The following is an 8,638-nucleotide window of genomic DNA, read 5'->3' as shown; positions in this document are numbered from 1 at the left end:
CTCCGGTGGCTAGCTTCATCATCCCGGCGCTCTTCATGACGAGGAGGGAGTAGTTCTCGCTCGGGGCTGAGGGTATGTACCAGTAGCTATGTGTTTGATCTCTCTCTCTCTCTCGTGTTCTTGAGGTGGTATGATCTTGATGTATCGCGAGCTTTGCTATTATACTTGGATCTTATGATGTTTCTCCCCCTCTACTCTCTTGTAATGGATTGAGTTTTCCTTTGAAGTTATCTTATCGGATTGAGTCTTTAAGGATTTGAGAACAGTTGATGTATGTCTTGCGTGGGATACCTGTGGTGACAATGGGGTATTCTATGATCCACTTGATGTAAGTTTTGGTGATCAACTTGCGGGTTCCATGACCTTGGGAATCTATGCATAGGGGTTGGCACACGTTTTGTCTTGACTCTCTGGTAGAAACTTTGGGGCACTCTTTGAGGTTCTATGTGTTGGTTGAATAGATGAATCTGAGATTGTGTGATGCATATCGTATAATCATACCCACGGATACTTGAGGTGACATTGAAGTATCTAGGTGACATTAGGGTTTTGGTTGATTTGTGTCTTAAGGTGTTATTCTAGTATGAACTCTAGGGCTGTTTGTGACACTTATAGGAATAGCCCAACGGATTGATTGGAAAGAATAACGTTGAGGTGGTTTCGTACCCTACCATAATCTCTTCGTTTGTTCTCCGCTATTAGTGATTTTGGAGTGACTCTTTGTTGCATGTTGAGGGATAGATTATGTGATCCAATTATGTTATTATTGTTGAGAGGACTTGCACTAGTGAAAGTATGAACCCTAGGCCTTGTTTCAACGCATTGCAATACCATTTACGCTCACTTTTATCATTAGTTACCTTGCTGTTTTTATATTTTCAGATTACAAAAACCTATATCTACTATCCATATACCACTTGTATCACCATCTCTTCGCCGAACTAGTGCACCTATACAATTTACCATTGTATTGGGTTTGTTGGGGACACAAGAGACTCTTCATTATTTGGTTGCAGGGTTGTTTGAGAGAGACCATCTTCATCCTACGCCTCCTACGGATTGATAAACCTTAGGTCACCCACTTGAGGGAAATTTGCTACTGTCCTACAAACCTCTGCACTTGGAGGCCCAACAAACATATACAAGAAGAAGGTTGTGTAGTAGACATCATGGAGGCACTTCCATTCCGCAGTACCAGCCGCCTCTGATAATCATACCATTGATCTTTCCTAATTAAATGCGTGTTCAACCTTAGTACCCTCAGCACCTTTGCTCTGGCAAGAAAGAACATGGCGAGTGTAATCTACGATGGTGTCCCTCGGTAGGATTTCAAAGTAATATTTGAGAGATGCCGATCCAGGCATTCGATGTGATTGTCGTTATCAACATCTTCCACCGGGCCTAATATGCACTACAAAAGAAGAGAACGTGTTAGTGCCTACATGCAGTTTTGAACACTGCTACACGCCCATTTGGTTTGCAGGATTTGTAAAATGCACCAACGTGCCATCTTCGATCTGTCATGATTAACATGTGCATTAATTTGATTACAATCTAGAAACATGTAGCCTTCTTCACAAGAGGTTGGATTGGATGAAAAATTCCCTAAGAAAATTAGTACAGATGAATCCAAAGGAGAAATGCTTATCGACGATTGTAACCATATGAATGAAGCAACCAATATGGGGTGGGGGTGTATATCCTAAAATCCTCCAAAATTCCTTTAGAAATCGTAGTACATAGTCATTGTAAACTTGGGAAAGGTGCAAAAAATTGAACTCCCTTATGGTCAACATTTAACAGAAAAGGAACATCACCTCGATATACAACTTCTTCAGGCACGGAAAGCATCTCAGACGACTAAAAACTTGGTCCAGGTTGGGGACAACAAATTCTAGTGCCAAGACCTTCACCGTGCCCAGAGTCTGGGTGAAGCTTCGCTGGATGACTGACGAACATACATCTTCAAAACTAGAAATAACGTTGATATCAAGAAGGAGAGGTATATGTAAGTGCATCTAGTGCCACCCCTAGTTGGTTTTGGAGTATTGACGACAAACCTAGTTGAGGGACTAATGTGTTTGTGAGAATTGCAGGATAACACAAGTAGAAGTCCCTCATTGATTCGTTTTTACTACCAGAGATGACCCCTAAAAATGTATGAAGACATTGAAGTCAAAGGTGGTATATGAAGATATTCACATTGAAGACTATGGCAAAAGAAGACACGTTATGAAGCCTATGGAGCTCGAAGACTTAGATCTTTCGTAGTTCTTTTTCTTTTGTGTTGAGTCATAGGAACCACCGTACTGTTAAGTGGGGTCCAGGAGAACCAGTTAGAATGACTGAAGTGATGCCTAAACCAAAAACCTATGTCTTCGAGTGAAGACAATGAGAGCGAATCTTGTCCAGAGCCGGACAAGTCAGCTTTGCTTGTAGCCCAAGTAAAGTTGCCATGAGAGTTTGAAATCAGACCGTTGAGACACGTGTCAGTTCCTTAGTGACCCAGGGTCATTTCGGACAAATCAGGTCGGGTTGCCAAGTGGCTATAAGCCCACCCCCTACAACCATAAACGGTTGGCTGCTCAGATTTCAGTGCACGGTTTTTGTTGTTTGAGAGCAACCCACCTCGAAGCCTTTGAGAGAGAGAATTCCTTGCGAGGAAAAAGACCTAACCACCAGAGCCAGAGAGAATTGGGCATCACTTAAGTCTTCTTGTCTGTGTGATCTAAAGACTCATTACACTTGAGGACTGTGCATCCTCCAGACGGTTAGGCGTCGCGTTCAGAGCATCCGAGAGACATTGTGGATTGCCAGTGAACGAAGTCTGTGAAGGTTTGGGAGTCTACCTTGAAGACTTACCAGAGTGATTGGGCGAGGACTATGTGACCTTAGCTCAAGGAGAATACGGTGAGGACTTGGTGTCCTGAGCTGCGTGTTCAGGACTGGGTGTCCGGGACTGTGTGTCCTAAGGTTTAAATACCTAGCCGCTCCAACCAGACGTACAGTTGTCACAGCAACTGGAACTGGTCCAACACATCATTGTCTTCAACGAGCCACTGGTTTCGTCTTCACTTCCTTTTACTTACTGTTACTCATTGTGAAGCCATTGCATGCTTGCTATATCTTTTGTCTTCACAACGTAACGGTATGATTTGTTTGGCTTCATAACTTCTTCCTACCTGATCCTTATTACACTGCAGCTACTTGTCATTGTGCTTCCACTCTATTGAATACTTGACCATGGCTTGCCTGGTGTAATCTAACTTCCGCTGCATAGTGATAGGCATATCTCTACTGTTTGTCTTCATAACTTCCATGTTTTGAAGACTTTCATAAAAATCGCCTATTCACCCCCCCTCTAGTCGATATAACGCACTTCCAATTGGTATCAGAGCTAGGTGCTCCCTTGTTCTGTGTGATTCGGTTTAACCACCTGGAGTTTTAGCTATGTCGACTACAGGGATAATTAAAGTCTCCGCTGTGTGCCCCGTCTTCGATGGAATTGAATATCCCTACTGGAAGAATAAGATGCGTATGCATCTTGAAGCCATTGACATCGACCTATGGTATGTTGTCGAGAACGGCGTTCCCAAGGCTGGAGAAGGTGTCACTGCTGCTGATGTCAAGAAATTCGTTCAACTGGACTCTGCTGCCAAGAACATCATCTGTGGTCATCTGACCAAAGGACAGTATGGCCGTGTGAGTGCTTTGAAGACATCCAAGCTGGTCTAGGACTGGCTCTCCAAGGTCAATGAAGGCATCTCAACCCAGAGAGATCAAAGAATCAGTGTCCTTCGCAATCTCTTCAACCGCTTCAAGCGAAATGACAATGAGAATGTCCAGCACACATTTGACAGACTCACGGACATCACAAATGAGCTTCAAGCCCTCGGCGCTACTGAGATCACCAAACATGAAGTCGTCAAGACGCTGCTGAGATCACTTGATAGTTCGTTTGACATCCTAGCCCTGATGATTCAAGAACGTCCTGATTTCAAGACACTCGATCCATCTGACATACTTGAGAGGCTCAACACACATGAGTTTCAGCTTTCTGAGAAAAGAGATATCTACGGTCCAAATTATGGGCGAACTCGTGCCTTGAAGGCAAAAGCTGTTTCCTCATCTGAAGAAGAATCTGACAGCAGTTCTAATGATCCTGAAGACATTGGAAGGGAACTTGCAATGCTAGTGAAGAAGTTCCAAAAATTCACCAAGAAGAAAGGCTTCAAAAAGTCTTCACGATCAAGCTCAAGGAATGATGAAGCTTCTGCTCATGACTACAAGAAGAAAACATGCCACAAGTGCAAGAAAACTGGACACTTCATCTCTGAGTGTCCACAGTGGGACAATGAGAACAGAAAGAAGAAGAAGAGCAAGGAATATGACTCTGACGACAAGAAGAAGAAGAAATACACAAAGTCTTCTTCCAAGTCTTCATCACACAAGAAGAGCTCATCTGGCAAGGCACGTGCGTTTGTTGGCAAGGAAATGGATTCAGAGGAGGAGTCCGCTTCTGAGGAGGCAGAGGTGGAGTCTGAGGAGGAGTCTGATTCTGGCATTGCAAGTCTGGCTACAGCATACGTCGCCAAGTCCATCTTCAACACTGAAGACAATGATTTCATCACCGACACCGATGCAAATGACAAGGACTACTCCACTCCAACCTACTGCTTCATGGCACACGGTGCCAAGGTAAACAAACGCACTACTCACTATCAAACATCTAGTGACGATGACTCTGATTGTGATTCAAAACCCAGTTACAAAACACTTGCTAAAATTGCAACTGAACAACAGAAAGCCATGGAACATATTCAAAAACTGTTAGACAGAAGCGATGATCTGTTGGGTGCTGAAATGACTCGATCTGAATCCTTAATTGAAGACATAAAAAATCTTCACGTTAAGTATCAGGAACTTGAAGATCGTCATGATACTCTCTCAACAACTCATGAAAAGCTTTCCTATGATTATCTTCAAAGGAAGCAAGAACTTGAGAAATTGAGAGCGGCTCATGAAGATCTTCAAAAGGAAAACGAGTCACTTTGCGCCGAACAGATCAGTTTCGCTCAGGAAGGATTTGAACCACCATGTCTTAAATGCATTGAGCATGATAATGCTACTTCTGTTGCTGAATGTTCCACTGCTACTGCTGTTGCAATATCTTCAACTGTTGATGTGGTAACTAACCCCTCTGCTGAGGATACCACTGCTATTGCTGATGAGAATGCTAGGTTGAAGACATTGCTTGAAACAGGGATGTACAAAAGCCTTAAAGGGCATTAGACGCTATGTGATGTCCTGAAAAAGCAGATTCTGAACCGAAACCCTAGGAAAGAGGGTGTTGGGTTCGTAAGGAAAATAAATGCAGATGGCTCTTACTGGAAACCTGAGCAGTACCCCAAAACCAAGTGGGTTGCTGCAAAGGAACCTTCAGCAGATCCATCCAATTTATCTGGCTTCACTTGTGCTAACCCCTTTATCATTGATGAATCCTTTGATGCAAACTATATATTGTTTAAGAATCAGAATGGTGAAGTGTTTGCCAGGTACATTGGTACTAACTGCAGGAATGGACCGCCTATGAAGAAGATCTGGGTTCCGAAAAAGTGTCTGGAAAATCTTCCTGTGAATGTCTTCATGACACCTCACTTGAAGAAGACAAACCTCAGACCAAAGGCTTCATACGGTCTAAAGGCTTCATATAGAAAGAGGACTCACCTGAGTCGCACTAACGCAAATATTTTTCAGGGAAACCATACTCAGGCATATGAATATGAGAGCGGTTCATCAAACCGTCATGTTCATATGACCAAAAACTATTCTGCCTATTCTTATGAGTACTATTGTCCGCCTGCCAGACTGTTTGCTAGGGCTCCAAAACCAAAATTCTCAGATGCTGCACTTAGACTTATTGCTTCTAAGCCACCCTTGAAGATGTGGGTGGTTAAGAAAGCTTAACTCTCTTTTGCAAGGAAAGGTCTCCAGCAGAAAACCAAATTCTTCTGACGCTATTGCTGGGGACCTTAAAAATCTTGTAGGGCACAAGATAAAATGCCCAAATGGCATCATTATGTACTTCGTTCCTGAATCGCATGCTACTCTCCCTATTAGTCCTAATCTGGATCTAAGTTTTCATAACCCACTCGTTCGTCAAATGTTTTTGCTTCACAATTCTCTTCATGAAGCCTATCCCCCTAACTGCACTGTAGGGTACGACACCAGCGTCTTCAAAGTCTTCAGAATGGATTATTGACAGTGGGTGTACAAATCACATGACTGGCAAAAGAAGCCTTCTTATGGACTCAACCTTACGTCCATCCGACAAGACCCACATCACATTTGCTGACACTGGTAAAAGTAAGGTGTTGGGTCTAGGTAGAGTTGCAATCTCAAGGGATCAACACATGGATAAAGTCATGCTTGTTGAATCCCTTGGCTTCAACTTAATGTCTGTCTCAATGCTTTGCGATTTGAACATGATTGTAATGTTTGGAAAATATCGTTGCCTTGTACTAATGGAATCTGACAAGTCTCTAGTGTTTGAAGGGTATCGAAAGATGATTTGTACATGGTAGATTTCTCAGCAGGGCCACAGCTTGCAGTATGTCTTCTAGCAAAGGCTTCAGAATGCTGGCTATGGCATCGGAGACTTGGACATGCTGGCATGAGGAACCTCCACACCCTTGCGAAGAAGAAGCATGTCATAGGCATCGAGGGCGTCAAGTTCAAGAAAGACCATTTATGCGGTGCCTGTGAAGCAGGGAAGATGACGAGGGCAAAACATCCCTCGAAGACAATCATGACCACTACTCGACCCTTCGAACTGCTTCACATGGATCTTTTTGGTCCCACTCACTACTCAAATTTTACTACTACTGCTTGCCTCTATGGCTTCGTTATTGTTGATGATTATTCTCGATATACTTGGGTGCACATAATCCTTTACAAGACTGAAGTGCAGGATGTCTTCAGACGCTTCGCTAATCGAGCTATGAGCAATTTTGGCGCCAAGATAAAGCACATCAGAAGTGACAATGGCACTGAATTCAAGAAAACTGGCCTTGATACATATCTTGATACCTTGGGCATCACACATGAATTCTCAGCTCCGTATACGCCACAACAGAATGGCGTCGTCGAACGCAAGAACAGAACACTCATTGAGATGGCCAGAACGATGCTAGATGAATACAAGACTCCAAGAAAATTCTGGACTGAAGCCATTGACACTGCATGCCATACACTCAATCGTGTTTATTTTAACAAGCTTCTGAACAAGACATCTTATGAGCTCCTTACTGGCAAAAAGCCAAATGTCAGTTACTTCAGAGTATTTGGCGCAAGGTGCTGGATCAAGGACCCACTTCACACCTCAAAATTTGCACCAAAAGCACATGAGGGTTTTATGCTTGGATATGGAAAGGATTCGCACTCCTACAGAGTCTTCAATCTCTTTCATTACAAAGTGGTTGAAACAGTGGATGTGCGGTTCGATGAGACCAATGGGTCACAGAGAGAGCAACTGCCAAATGTGCTTGATGAAGTTCCAGCTAGTGAATCAATCAAGCTTATGGGAACTGGAGAGATTATACCTTCTGAAGCTCATCCTGAAGAAGAACTTATCATCTCAGCACCTGATCCACATGAAGACAATGCTCAGCCTGAAGACATTCCTCCCAACGACAACACAGATCAGCAAGAGCAAAGTCTTCGCCCTATACATCCTCGTGTTGCCAATGAAGTGCAGATTGATAGAATAATTGACAGCATCAATGCACCAGGTCCACTCACTCGTTCAAGGGCAACTCAGCTGGCAAATTTCTGTGGGCACTTCGCATTCGTCTCAATATCAGAACCCAAGAAAGTTGAAGAAGCCTTCATGGAACCTGAATGGATTCAAGCTATGCAAGAAGAGCTTCAACAGTCTGAGCTGAATAATGTATGGGAACTGGTTAAGCGTCCTGATCCACGGAAGCACAACATAATAGGCACCAAATGGATATACCGCAACAAGCAAGATGAGCATGGTCAAGTTGTCAGAAACAAAGCTCGTCTCGTTGCTCAAGGATATACTCAAGTAGAAGGCATTGACTTCGATGAAACATTTGCTCCTGTGGCTAGGCTTGAAGCCATACGCATATTGCTGGCCTATGAAAATCATCATAACATACTTCTATATCAAATGGATGTGAAGAGTGCCTTTCTCAATGGCAAGATTGAAGAAGAAGTGTATGTTGCACAACCGCCTGGCTTTGAAAATCCAAAACATCCTGACATGGTATACAAGCTCAACAAGGCACTGTATGGCCTCAAACAAGCCCCTAGGGCCTGGTATGACACACTCAAACACTTCCTGAAGAGCAAAGGCTTCATACCTGGTTCCCTGGATCCCACTCTTTTCACGAAGACATATGATGGTGAACTGTTTGTGTGCCAAATATATGTGGATGACATTATCTTCGACTGCACCAATCAGAAGTACAGTGAAGAGTTTGGATATATGATGCAAGAGCAATATCAGATGTCCATGATGGGAGAGCTGAAGTTCTTCCTTGGTCTTCAAATACGACAACAACGCAATGGCATCTTCATATCTCAAGAGAAGTATCTCAAAGATTGCCTGAAGAAG

This window comes from Triticum urartu, chromosome 3 (assembly GCF_003073215.2).
Source record: "Triticum urartu cultivar G1812 chromosome 3, Tu2.1, whole genome shotgun sequence".
NCBI classification, from domain to species: Eukaryota; Viridiplantae; Streptophyta; class Magnoliopsida; order Poales; family Poaceae; genus Triticum; species Triticum urartu.
This window is presented reverse-complemented; position numbering follows the sequence as displayed.